A 14,575-nucleotide genomic window follows, 5' to 3' on the forward strand; every position below is an offset into this window, starting at 1 on the left:
ATCTGATGCTCATGCATTTGCACAATTATGTTGTTTCTGGATTTCCAGCATTACAGAAAATGTTGACTCCTCCCTCCTTACTCCTTAACCTTCATCCCCTTCCCTCAAGTGACATCCTGGCTCCACTGAAATCAATGGGAGTTTTGCCATTGGTTTTAATAGGGATGGGATTTCACATCCTGTTTTTCCTGACTAGTTTAAAATCATTAACACTTTTCTAATCACAGTAGATTTTATGAGGGGGGGAAAGTAATCAAAATGTTGGGTTTGTGCTACTTGACAGAAGTTCAAAAGTATCAGAGGAGAAAAAGTTGACGTTGTGCTATCATATCTGGAGCTGGGTATGACTGATATGTTTGTTTCCATTTTAATAGCTAGTGATGTCTTCCAACTCTCAACTATTAGACGGCTCTGCTGGTGTTTGAGCTCTAGGGAAAACCATGAGAGGCTTGGCCATGCTAGCAAAGTATACAGAAAAAGGCCTCAGTTCACTCAGGAGCATTTCCAAGACTTTCACTTTTCCCCCAGAGCTCACAGACCAGCAGAGCTATCTGGTAGCTATGAGTTGGAAGAGCACTCAAGCTATTAAAATGCAAACAGACATATCAGCCATGTCCAGAACATAGGCACTAAGATACTGTGGTGATAGTTGCCATTGCAAGAGCCTAGATAGAAAGATTAGATTAGATTAGATAGAATAAAAGACTGTTCCAGAGGCTGCTGACACACTGTGCAACTCTTAATTTTCTCTGACATTCATCTGTCTGATCTCAAACACAGCTGCAATAAAGCTACTTGGAGTGAGACCAAGCAGCAGAGCCCTGTGGTGGCTCTTGGGCAAGCAGATTTTACATTATGAAAAATGTCAAATGTCTTATCGCATAACTCCATGTGCCACAAAACGAAACCATTAGACTTAGTAAGGATGCAATAAACAAGGGGGCAAGATACTGGGGAAGAAAATATAAAGACAGGAAATGTATAGGTCAATAGTAAAATGTAAAGCAGATGAAAGGAAGATAAAGCTGAATAATGTTGTGAACGTTCTCTTTGTAAGCACAACCATTTTGAAAGGTTGAGCGATCTGCAGAGGATCTCTCATCCCTTGCCTGGATGGTTGCAGAATTTCTCCTGGAACAAGGTTTCCAAACACAGAAGTACAGAGGTGCTGATACGTTGACTTTTAACAATGGTTACCAACATGAACCACCACAGTTAACACCTGTTCTAAACAGCGGGAGGAAAGACGGTATCACTGATACCACCGTGTGATAATGGTTGGCAAATACTGACTTTTTGAAGGAGGCTATTGTACTAGTGGCAGCTCTGGCAGTAAAGGAAAGCATTACCAGCATGACTAGCAGTGAAATCATCAGAATGAGGGTTTGAAATTTTCAGGACAGCTGGGAAAAAGAAGTTGGAAAAATGCCTGCTCTCCTTCATTCTTCATAGACAATGTCTGAGAACACCAGATGAATGAGTCCCCATTACTAATTTAGGAAAGTAAAAGTTGCTGCCTTCTGTATCAGCATTTAATTAGTTCCCAGGCACTGTTCTTAAGCCAAGATCACAATGTCGAGCTCCTCCCAACCAGCAGGTTTATGCTTAAAAATTCTTTCTTCCTTTATATAGCTCATAATTAGATTATTTCATATTGTTTGCATTTTGAGCTGAACGGTTGGTACAGCATCCATCAAGCACTCATTAGTGACTATGACAGTAAGTTGAAATCACAGTTCATCATCCCTTTCCATTTCATGCCCTTCACCTTCGCATAATAGTTACCCTCTTAAAGTATGTTTGGATTCCACAAAATGACTTTCCTATTTAGGAATTAAAGTAACTGGACAAATACAGATGGAAGATAAAAAGAGAAAGTAGAAAATATTCTATATTTATAGTGCTAAACAGAAAATAGGTTTCTATTATTCATTTATAGAATGTTAAAAATATCTCTGGAAATACGATACACCTGATAATCAAAGACCTGGCAGGAAACCCGCTGATCAACCCAATCCAAGTCAGACTTCTATTGGGTTTCAGGAAGGTGGGTGGGCACAAGCCTGCCCATGGCTAAAGGACCCTCCCCCAGCCTATGAGGAGGATCCACAGAGCCCGGAAACTCAAGTAATTACAGGGCACAATGGAAAAAATAAAAAGGATGGGTCTGAAGGTTAAAGGGTCAAAAATAGGGACACCACGCAGAGAAACCCGGACTGCACCACTGCTCTTCAAAGGTGTCAAAGGAGCCAGCGGACGCCGCCCAGAGGAACTCTGCCTGGATGCATGAATGGAGGGAGGATCGGAAATAGGCCGCACAGTCTCAGAGAACCCCCTCTGGCAACATCCTCTCCCTGGTGTTCTAAATGGCCACCTTGGCCATAGATAGGAGGAAGCTGACGAGGAGGTCCCACGACTTTGTGGGGCCATGGATAGCGTGTGCATATATAAGGAGGTGGGGGGAGAAGTGCAGCCAAAAATGTAAAAGGAGGTTCAGGAGGAGCCGAAAAAGGGGCTGCAACCTGGCGTACTCAAGGTAAACGTGCACCAGAGTCTCCCTCATGCCGCAAAAGGGACAGGCATCGGGGACAGGGGTGAACCACGCCAAGTACACGCTCGTGCTCACGGCTCCATGGAGGAGCCACCAATTAATATCCCCAGCAGGACGTGAAACTCAGGCCTGGTCTACATTACGAGTTTGTCAGATTTAGCAGCATTAAATCAAATTAACCCTGCACCCGTCCACACAACGAAGCCATTTTTTCGACATATAGGGCTATTAAAACTGATTTCTGTACTCCTCCCCAATGACAGGATTAGCGCTGAAATCGACACTGCCGTTTCGAATTGCGGTTAGTGTGGACGCAATTCGAAGGTATTGGCCTCCAGGAGCTATCCCACAGTGCACCATCATGTCTGCTCTGGACAGCACTCTGAACTCGGATGCACTGGCCAGATTTACAGGAAAAGCCCCGGGAACTTTTGAATCTCATTTCCTGTTTGGCCAGGAGAGCTCATCAGCACACGTGACCATGCAGTCCCAGAATCGAAAAAGAGCTCCAGCATGAACCGAACGGGAGGTACTGGATCTGATCGCTGTATGGAGAGAGTAACCCGTGCGATCAGAACTACATTCCAAAAGATGAAATGCCAAAACATTTCAAAAAATCTCCCAGCCACGAGGGACAGAGGCTACAGCAGGGACGCAACACAGTGCCGTGTGAAACTTAAGGAGCTCAGACAAGAGTACCAGAAAACCAAAGAATCAAATGGACACTCCGGGACAGAGCCCCAGACATGCTGCTTCTACGCTGAGCTGCATGCAATTCTAGGGGGGGCCGCCACCACTACCCCACCCCTGTCCGTGGACTCCAATGATGGGGTACTCTCTGCCATGCCTGAGGATTTTGCGGACGGGGAAGATGATGATGATGAGGAGGAGGAGGACGAGCTTGAGGAGAGCACACAGCACACCGTTCTCCCCGACAGCCAGGATCTTTTATCACCCTGACTGAAATACCCTCCCAATCCAACCAAGCCGGAGAAGGGACCTCTGGTGAGTGTACCTTTTTAAATATAATACATGTTATAAAAGCAAGCATTTTTTAATGGTTAAATAGCCCTGAGGACTTGGGATGCATTCGTGGCCAGTACAGCTACTGGAAAAGTCTGTTAACGTGTCTGGGGATGGAGTGGAAATCCTCCAGGGACATCTCCATGAAGCTCTCCTGGAGGTAAGCTAAAAGCCTTTGCAGAAGGTTTCTGGGGAGAGCAGCCTTATTCCGTCCTCCATAGTAGGACACTTTACCACGCCATACTAGTAGCAAGTAATCTGGTATCATTGCATGACAAAGCCTGGCAGCGTATGGTCCCAGTGTTTGCTGGCATTCAAGCAACATCTGTTCTTTAGCTCTCTGTGTTATCTTCAGGAGAGTGATATCATTCATGGTAACCTGGTTGAAATAGGGGAATTTAATTAAGGGGACATTCAGAGGTGGCCGTTCCTACTGGGTTGTTTGCCCGTAGCTGAAAAAAAATCCTCCCTGCAGTTAGCCATGTGGTGGGGAAGGGAGGGGGGGCATTGGTACTGAGCTGTTCATGTTTGGCTAGCAGGGATCTTCCCTGATACCAGCCCACGCGGTGGGGGAGGGGTAAAGCGATCATCCCAGATTATTGGATTATTGTGGGGGGGTTAGTTTGGTTTCTGCTGCTGCACGTTAACAGGAAAACCGCAGCACTAAATGGCCAACTCAATGGGCTTTGCTTGGTATGGGAAAGGAGGGTGCTGCTGTTATGAAGGTTGCAGAAGCCGAAAGACTGTGGTTTACCATGGCTGCCTGCAAGCCGAATTCTGTTGCCCGGCACTGTGTGTGTGATCTCTAACACCAAAGCTGCAGGCACTCAATATAAGATGCAAAATGCGACCTTGTACCAAAATCACATGTGCTATGTAATGTGAATAGTGTTGTTCACCGTGAAAGAGTATAGCCATTGTTCTGTAAAATGTATCTTTTTAAATACTTCACTCCCTTTTTTTCCTCCAGCAGCTGCAAATGTTTCAAGCCTCCCTCCTCCGTCCCAAAGGCTATCTCAGACAAGGCACCGAAAAAAACACAAGCGCTATGAAATGTTCTCTGAGCTCATGCAGTTGTCCGGCACTGACAGAGCTGTGTGGAGGGACACAATAGCAGAGTACAGGACAGTGGCTGATGAACGTGAGGAGAGGTGGCGGCAGGAAGATCAGAGGAGGCATGAGGCAATGCTGGGGCTACTGCGGGATCAAACGGACATGCTCCGGCATCTGGTGGAGGTTCATGAACGGCAGCAGGCTCACAGACTGCTGCTGCTTAACCGCCTTCCGTCCTCCCCAAGTTCCATAGCCTCCCCACCCAGATGCCCAAGAACGCGGGGCAGGGGAGGCTCCGGGCACCCAACCACTCCACCCCAGTGGATAGCCCAAGCAACAGAAGGCTGTCATTCAAGAAGTTTTAAAGTGTCCTTTTCCTTCCCTCCTACCCTCCTCCCACACCCCACCCAGGCTACCTTGTGAGTTATCTCCCTATTTTTATAATCAATTAATAAAGAATACATGTTTTTTAAATGATAGTGACTTTATTTCCTTTGCAAGCAAGCTGTGATCGAAGGGGGGAGGGCGGGTGGCTTACAGGGAATTTAGAGGCAACCAAGAGGGTGGGTTTTCATCAAGGAGAAACAAACAGAAGTGTCACACGGTACCCTAGCCAGTCATGAAACTGGTTTTCAAAGCTTCTCTGATGCACAGAGCTTAGAATCATGGAATATCAGGGTTGAAAGGGACCTCAGCTTCCTGCTGTGCTCTTCTAACCGCCCTGGTGTCTGGCTGTGTGTATTCAGCAGCCAGGTGATTTGTATCAACCTCCCACCCCGCCATAAACGTCTCCCCCTTACTCTCACAGAGATTGTGGAGCGCACAGCAAGCAGCAATAACAATGGGAATACTGGTTTTGCTGAGGTCTGAGCGAGTCAGTAAACTGCGCCAGCAAACCTTTAAACATCCAAATGCACACTCTACCACCATTCTGCACTTGCTCAGCCTACAGTTGAACAGCTCCTTACTACTGTCCAGGGTGCCTGTGTACGGCTTCATGAGCCAGGGCATTAAGGGGTAGGCTGGGTCCCCAAGGATAACTACAGGCAGTTCAACATCCCCAACAGTTATTTTCTGATCTGGGAAGTAAATCCCTTCCTGCAGCCATTTAAACAGACCAGAGTTCCTGAAGACGCGAGCATCATGAACCTTTCCCGGCCATCCCACGTTGATGCTGGTGAAACGTCCCTTGTGATCCACCAGTGCTTGCAGCACCATTGAAAAGTACCCCTTGCGGTTTATGTACTGGCTGCCCTGGTGGTCCGGTCCCAAGATAGGGATATGCGTTCTGTCTATAGCCCCACCACAGTTAGGATATCCCATTGCAGCAAAGCCATCTAGTATTTCCCAACTATGCACATTTCCCAGAGTCACTACCTTTGATAGCAGCAGCTCAGTGATTGCGTTGGCTACTTGCATCACAGCAACCCCCACAGTAGATTTGCCCACTCCAAATTGATTACTGACTGACCAGTAGCTGTCTGGTGTTGCAAGATTCCACAGGGCTATTGCCACTCGCTTGTGAACTGTGAGGGCTGCTCTCATCTTGGTATTCTTGCGCTTCAGGGCAGGGGAAAGCAAGTCACAAAGTTCCATGAAAGTGCCCTTACACATGCAAAAGTTTCGGAGCCACTGGAAATCATCCCAAACCTGCTACACTATGTGGTCCCACCAGTCTGTGCTTGTTTCCCGGGCCCAGAATCAGCGTTCCATGGCATGAGCCTGCCCCAGTAACACCATGATCCCCAAATTGCTGGGGACCGCAGTTTTAGATAAATCTGTGTTCATGTCCTCATCACCACGCTGCTGTTGCTTCCTCGCCTGGTTTTTCAGGTGCTGGTTCTGCATAAACTGCACAATAATGCGTGAGGTGTTTACAATGGTCATAACCGCTGCGGTGAGCTGAAGGAGCTCCACGCTTGCCGTGCTATGGCGTCTGCTCGGGCAGTCCAGGGAAAAGGGCGCAAAATGATTGTCTGCTGTTGCTTTCACAGAGGGAGAAGGGGTTGACTGACAACATTTACCCATAACCACCCGTGACAAATTTTTGGCTCCATCAGGCATTGGGAGCTCAGCCCAGAATTCCAATGGACAGCGGGGACTGCGGGAACTGTGGGATATCTACCCACAGTGCACCGCTCGGAATGTCAATACTTGCCCCGGTACTGTGGACGCACACTGCTGAATTAATGTGCTTAGTGTGGACGCATGCACTCGACTTTATACAATCTGTTCCCAAAAATTGACTTCTGTAAAATTGGAGTCCTTTCATAGTGTAGACATGGCCTAAGGTGTAGTATAGACTGGTCCACTGGGGTTCCTCACCCTCAATAGGTGACAAGAAGTCCCGCCACTTAATATCAGGGCGGGACACGAGGGTGAGGAAATGAAGGGTGTGGTTCTCAGACCGGAGGGCCGGGATGTAGGTTGGGCGGGGAGCACGCTCCTGCAGGACCTGTTCGAGGCAAACCTGAGCAGTGGGCAGTAAGGCTGCCCTCATTCCTGAAGCAACAAGCTACAAGCCAAAAACTAGCTAACAAGCAACTCACTAGCCAATTAAGCCAAAAACAAGCCCAATTTCTGCATTTTTTTTTTGTGGGTTTGGCATGTCTGGGTATTGTATTCAAATGAGATTGAATAAATGCAGGCAACTACCAGAACATAGTTAAATTTTTAAACACTGAATTCAGCACAGCACTCTCATTAAGAAGTTTTCTAGTAAAAGATCCCATAAATGAGGTCTGTTTCCATAGTCAAAAATGAGATTTTTTTTCACTTAAGAATCCTTTGACAACCATATTTAGAGGCAGTTGACCTTTTGCATTTTATTCTACTACCGAACATGGATCTACTTCCACCAAATTAGTTAGTCACTATTATCCAGTCTTAAAAACATCTTGAAATGTCCAGTAAGCATTTTCCACATCTGCATCTTTAACATCATAAAGAAATAGAAGCTAAAATTCCTCAGTGAGGAATTCTCAGTGTAAAATGTATCTTCAGGCTTCTTAAGAAACTAGAAATTGTTAGGACATATCAACTACAGATTGTCTGAATAAATAAGTATGTTACAATGTGAATTTTGCTTGATTGAGGACTTCAGGATTTAGCCTTAGATTTTAAGTCAGTGGGAGCTTTGGGTGCCTAAGGATCCAGTTGAAATATCTGTATATTTGTGAATGTGGTGTCAGTTTTTGGGGATGAATTTTTCTTTAACGGTTCGGACATAAGAACATTACAGCATATAAAGATTTTTAAAATATACATTGACAGTTATGTACTGATAGGGACTGATTCTCCATTACACTGCACTTTGGGTGATAATTTACACCAATGCAAAGTGGGTAAAAATGCTTAAAGATCAGAATCATCATTTTTTACACCCACTTTGCACTGGCATAATTAACTATTCAAAGTGCAGAGCAAATGAAGAATCAGGCACAGAGATGGAAAAAAAATGATCTAACTATATTTTCAAAGAATGTTTAGGTTACGAACACAGCACTCAAAATGTAGAACGATCTTCAGAAGTGTACAGATAATTTATGAGCCTAGAGCAGCTAAATAGAATCCTGAGATTTTGCATTCCTAAATTAATCACTTGCCTCCTAATTATGCATGTAATCTCAAATTTTCAAACAACTCAGACTAGTTTTGTACTCTTATTTGTACACAAATCAATACCTGCTTGTTCATTAACATCCATGCTTCTTCCTAATCATGTTCCCCTTTCTGCTCTTTCTGTTCAAGAAAGAGTTACGTATCAGATTATGACACAGCCTTAAATTTTAACAATATTCATCATGAGCTAAGTGAGGTTTGCAGTGGGAACATGCTCCAAGGAACCCAAATGGAGTTACTCATTGGGATGATCTGTGTCTGTATTGCTATAGCCTTTACATATTGTGACAAGGCCAGGCCAGACGGGTATAGGAGAGTGATCCTATTGGTGCTGGGAAGCTAACCCCCCACCCCCACCCCAGCCTGGGGAGGAGCTACTGAGCCCAGAACTCAACTAAGTTCGGGGGACAACAAAGAAAATAACAGGAACAGGCATGGGGGGTTAAAGAGTCAAAACCAGGGAACCTGAAGGGGACACCAAGCAGAGAATCCCGAACAACGCCCACTGCTCCTCAAAGGCATCCAAGGAGCCAGTAGACGCGGCCCAGAGGAACTCCACCCAGATGCTTGAGTGGATAAAGGAACGAAAACAGGCCCCACAGTCCCAGAGCCCTCCCTCAGCCAACCTCCTCTCCCTGGTGTTATAAATGGCCACCTTAGCCATAACTAGGAGGAGGTTGATGAGGAGGTCCCTCGACTTCGTGGAGCCAGGGACGGGGTGTGCATAAATAAACAGGTGCAGGGAAAAGTGTAGCCAGAACCTCAATAAGAGGTTCTGGAGGAGCCGGAAGAGGGGCTGCAACCTGACCACTGAAGATACACATGCGCCAGGATCTCCCTCATGCCACAGAAAGGACAGGCATTGGGAATGGGGATGAACCACGGCAGGTACACGCCGGTGCTCACGGCTCCATGGAGGAGCCGCCAGCTAACAGCCCTGGCAGGCTGCTGAACGAGTGTAGAATACAAGCTGGCCCACCAGGGTTCCCCACCCTCCACAGCTGGTAACAGGTGCTCCGGTGCTGGAGCATGGACAGGACTAACTGATTGAGCACCAGTACCTTCCCCCATGCAGAGAGGCACCGGAGTAGTCCCATCCACCTCCACAACTGCTCCAACACCCTGTCCTCTGAACCTTGCCAGTTCTCTGGTGGAGATGGATGTGTGGTAGAGAGGTCAATGCTGAGAAAGAGCTGTCAAGTTTCCTTCCCCAATCTGAACTCTAGGGTACAGATGTGGGGACCCGCATGAAAGACCCCCTAAGCTTGTTTTTACCAGCTTAGGTTAAAAACTTCCGCAAGGTACAAACTTTGCCTTGTCCTTGAACAGTATGCTGCCACCACCAAGCATTTTAAACAAAGAACAGGGAAAGAGACCACTTGGAGATGTCTTCCCCCAAAATATCCCCCCAAACCCTACACCCCCTTTCCTGTGGAAGGCTTGATAATAATCCTCACCATTTGGTACACGTGAACACAGACCCAAACCCTTGGATCTTAAGAACAATGAAAAAGCAATCAGGTTCTTAAAAGAGGCATATTAATTAAAGAAACAGTAAAAGAATCACCTCTGTAAAATCAGAATGGTAACTACCTTACAGGGTAATCAGATTTAAAACATAGAGAATCTCTCTAGGCAAAACCTTAAGTTACAAAAAAACACAAAAACAGGAATATACATTCCCTCCAGCACAGCTTATTTTACCAGCCACTAAACAAAAGAAAATCTAACGCATTTTCTAGCTAGATTACTTACTAATTTACCAGGAGTTGTAAGGCTGCATTCCTGATCTGTTCCCGGCAAAAGCATCACACAGACAGACAGAACCCTTTGTTCCTCCCCCTCCAGATTTGAAAGTATCTTGTCCCCTCATTGGTCATTTTGGGTCAGGTGCAAGCGAGGTTACCTTAGCTTCTTAACCCTTTACAGGTGAAAGGGTTTTGCCTCTGGCCAGGAGGGATTTTATAGCACTGTATACAGAAAGGTGGTTATCCTTCCCTTTATATTTATGACAGAGCAGGAGACCCGCATTCCACCAAATGGCTCGCCTGCCACCTGTCCCCGAACATCAGGCCAGAGCTCTTGACCCAGTTGACCTGGGCGGAGGAGGCTGCAAAGTAGATGGCCTGGCAGGCCTCCACCTGCAGTGGGTTACCTGGGTCCTGGACCACGAGGAGCACGCTGTCGGCATATGCCAACAGAACCAGCCGCAACTCCAGATCTCAGAGCACCAATTCTGTCGGCCTGGGACAGTGCAGGTCTGGTCAGGGTGGACCACTTCCACCAGCACAGACCCAGCCACAGCAAGATAGCCTTCACTGTGACCTTGTAATCCATGCTGAGGAGTGAGACAGGACACCAATTCCGAAGGTCGTGGAGGTCCCCCTTCTTCGGAAGCAAGGTGAGCACGGCTCGCCTTCATGACGGGGGAGGACCACGCTCCCCAGGGACTCAGCCCAGACAGTGACATGGTCCGGGCTGAGGACGTCCCAGAAGTCCACGGTCAGCCTGTCCATGCCCGGAGATTTATTAGTGAGCAGGGGACAGAATGCTTCTGAGAACTCAGCCTTTTTGTGGTGTGAGGGAGATCCTGGCGCATGTCTATCTGCAGTGTGCCAGGCTGCAGCCCCTCTTCTGGCTCTGCGACTGTGGGGCCTGTTTTCGTTCCTTTATCCATTCACGCATCTGGGTGGAGTTCCTCTGAGCCATGTCCGCTGGCTCCTTGGAGGAGCAGTGGGCATTGTCCAGGGTTCTCTGCTCGGTGTCCCCTTCAGTTTCCCTAGTTTTGGCCCTTTGACCCTCACGCCTGTTCCTGTTTTTTTCCTTTGTTGATCCCTGAATTTAGTTGAGTTCTCTGGGCTCAATAGCTCCTCCCTAGGCTGGGGGAGGGGCTTTTAGTAGTTAATAACCTGCATAGCCCACCATTAAAATAACTATCTGCCAGAATGATACAACAAACTGTTCTGTGCCATTAATTGTTTAAGAAAACTGAGGACTGATTATATATGCTGACAGCATGCTTTCTAAACCATCCAAAGGAAGTTCCCCCCCAAAAGTAGTGACAATAAAAGGGACTGGACCATTCAGATCTCAGTTATGCGTGTTTAAATTTGAGTAACTATTGACTGCATTGGAGTTACTTGGATTGACATTGGGCTACCAGAGTTTGGAACCTTGATCTGTAAGCACTGCCTACACTACAAAAATTACTTGTTGCTGGCATTTTGGGTTAGCAATTGGTGTAGCTGAATATGGTTTAGCTACAAATGTAGCCAAGGACTAACCATGTCTAGCATATATTCAGAAAGCCAGGTTAAAATCTGTTTGGAGAAAAGCAGACAGTCAGACAGAAAATCTTTTCACTGATCATTTAACATAGTTGAAGGCTGAAAATAGCCAGAGAGGTGTGTGTAATTTACTTTTAATACATTGTATTTGTGAGGTGTGATCACAGAACAATCAGTTTAAAATGGAAGTGTCATAACCTCCTTTGAGATTATAAATCTGCAGGCTTTAACTTTATCCACAAGAGCAGCACATTATAATCCAGGTGCTAATTGTGCTGCATAATGGCCATTTTAGTTATGGTTTAAAATATTATGCAATTTTTAATTTTTTTCCTTTTGCTCCCTCCTGACTGTTCTTATGATTTTACTGTCTCCCGGATGTGTAACCTTTGGATCAGGGAGTTGCTTACTGTGCTACAAAGGTTCCATGATAAACTCCTGAATGTCTTCATTTTGAAGAACCATGTAAACTTAAAATAATTGTGTTCAAGTCCCTCACAAAAAACGTGGCAATTTTTCAATCATTTGAGTAGGAATGAAAACATTTAAATTGATACCACTGAAACATATGCTTATCAAAATAAACATTCTCAAAGGTTCTGTTAAATTCCTCAGAAGGGGCTACTCAACAGGATTGGCTACACCTGGGTGAGGTGTTGGCTGGGTACACAGCCCTAACTGAACCTGAAGCCCAGCTGGGAAGAAAGAGGCTGTGTTTCTACAAAGCCGGGGAGAGAAGAGCAGAAAGAGGAGAGCCAAGCCACAAAGAGGAAACACTGCAGCTCGTGTAGCATGAGAGATTGGAACAGGGTTTGGAGAAACTGGTGAGCTAATCCCTAGATGAACCCCAAGTAGGTGAGTGGACTAAACCCAGGGACAAGCTCCTTTAAATGTTTGACAGCTGCAGTCCAATTGTAAATTTAAGCACTGCCTGTACTGCTTAAAGTTGTCATTTTAAAACACTGAGTATGCTAGAAAGTACCTTCCAATGTAATTATTACAAAAATAGAGATTCAGAAAAGACTTTTATGTCCTCTACTCCATGCCCTCTGCCAAAGCATTTCCCTACAGTATAGTCTCCTGGACTTGGTCCCATCTAGTTTTAAATAACTCATTCAATGTGCTTCTCTCCCTTTCTTGATGGTAATCAGTTCTTTTTAAACGTATGCTGACTGGATGCCATTTGCCAGTGTGAGCTGTGGAAGCTCAAGAGCTTGTCTCTCTCACCAACAGAAGTTGGTCCAGTAAAAGATATTGCCTCACATCAAATTGTCTCTCTAATATCCTGGGACTGACATGGCTATACCGACACTGCTCACTGCTACTTTTGTTTTAGCAGCCCTGATCACAATCAGAGACTAACCACGTCACTAAATATACAAGCAGTAGGAGAGGATTATCAGTTATGGAGGGAATGGGATCGGGGGGAATTCATGTTTGCATACAAATAGCTTTAAATGAAGTAGAAAATATTGTTCTGGAAGCGGGGAACATCATGATTTTATAGACTAGCTATGCTGTATGAGGCACAATGAAGTTTTATTACTTGTTTCATTCAGTTTGTAGCAACCAGTCTGAATGTGTAAGTTGACAGGGCGATGACGGGCAATGAAAGGCGGTCCGGTAGCAGCGGTTGAGATGGGGACCACAGGATGGGGGGATGAAGGAGATAGGCAAAGGAGGGGCGGCAGGGTCAACCCAAGGGACCCACCCACCTTATTCTCCATCACGGTCGATGGGGATGAGAACAAACACTGGAGGGGGAAAGGGAAGGGTCGACTGCTCCTCCCCACTAGGCTGCAGGTAGAAGAGGAGAGTGCCAGAAGAGGAGGTGGGGGCACCTACCAAGGCAGGGAAGGAGGATTGCAGTGACTGACATGAGATGGGATTACCGGCTCCTCTGGCTGCACTAGGGGGTGGGGGGGAGATGACCGACAGACTATAATGCCATTGGGGAGTACAATGAATACTGGGGTTCAATGGAAAAGGGGGAGGGGCACAAGCGGGTAGGTGGGGGACATGGGTGCATGGAGCAGGGAGGCTAGCTGGGGCAGGGGTACCACGGAGGGAGAGGTGAGAAGCAAACATGCTGGGGACCGGGCAAGCAAACGAAAAGGACTAGGTCTGGGGACTAGGGTAGGGCAGGCAAACAAGCAAAACTCCCAAGGGAAAAGGGCAGGGTGGGCAAACAAACTAAAGCTACTGGCGGGCTAGGACAAAAAAAAGGGGCAGGTAGTAAGGGGAAAGGGGGGGGGAACTGCTGCAGGGAGACTGGTGGGCAAGGCAAAGGATGGGAAAGTCCACCAGCTGAAAGTAGCAGGAGAGGCAAGGGCAAGCCCAAGGGGAGGGAGGAGACACATGCGCTGGCAAACGCAGTTCTCTGCTGGCTGCTTTCACGGGCCCAAGCAGTGGAAAACAGGCAAGGCAGGCAACTGAGTCTCGGAGTAAGGAGCAGAGGCAGATGGTAAGTTGGGATGGTGGAAGGGGCAGCAGTGGTGGGGAGGTTAGGGGGGACAGATGGATCGGGGGTAGGCTTCCCGCCACACCCCCTGTCTCCCCACAGTAACAGTCAATACCCCCACCACAAGAGCAAAGTTGAAAAGTTACTCAGTTTTTCAGGAGGCCCCCTCCACAGTGTCCTGCAGGGTTCCTGTGTGATCCTCCAGCAACAAAGGTCTCCTTCTTCCTCCTCAAGGCTCCCAGGCAGCAGCAGCAGCAGGCGGTCCAGCAGCCAGGCAGGAGGGACCCCTCAGGTGGTGGCAGCAGAAGCAGGGGCGGGGTCCCTCACTCCCCCTCTGGGGAGCAGGCCAGCAGCCCCCTCAAGTGGCAGCAACCAGGGAGTCCACTGGCCAGCAAGGCAATGAGTGGGGGGGGGGGGAAGGGGGGAGGGGTCTGGCCCAGATGAGAAGCTGAGGCAGCAAGAGCCCTGGGCCCAACAGCCGCAGCTCCACACCTGCAAGAGCGAGCAAAAGAAATGAAATGGCAAGTATCGTAATATAGCACAGCTTTTTTCAGTGATCTGATCTGAATGTTTTTCACT

General features: G+C 47.1%; 1 long non-coding RNA gene across 1 annotated transcript in view; it reads right to left on the bottom strand.

Moving 5' to 3' along the window:
• LOC141990139 (uncharacterized) overlaps positions 1-14,279 on the bottom strand; it is a 35,369-nt gene extending 21,090 nt beyond the window's left edge. Inside the window, exon 1 of the long non-coding RNA XR_012640090.1 lies at positions 14,143-14,279. This is a non-coding gene — a long non-coding RNA (uncharacterized LOC141990139). The remainder of the gene's footprint in view (positions 1-14,142) is intronic.
• Positions 14,280-14,575: the final 296 nt, after the last annotated feature.

The sequence above is a fragment of the Natator depressus genome, chromosome 6 (assembly GCF_965152275.1).
Source record: "Natator depressus isolate rNatDep1 chromosome 6, rNatDep2.hap1, whole genome shotgun sequence".
NCBI lineage: Eukaryota > Metazoa > Chordata > Testudines > Cheloniidae > Natator > Natator depressus.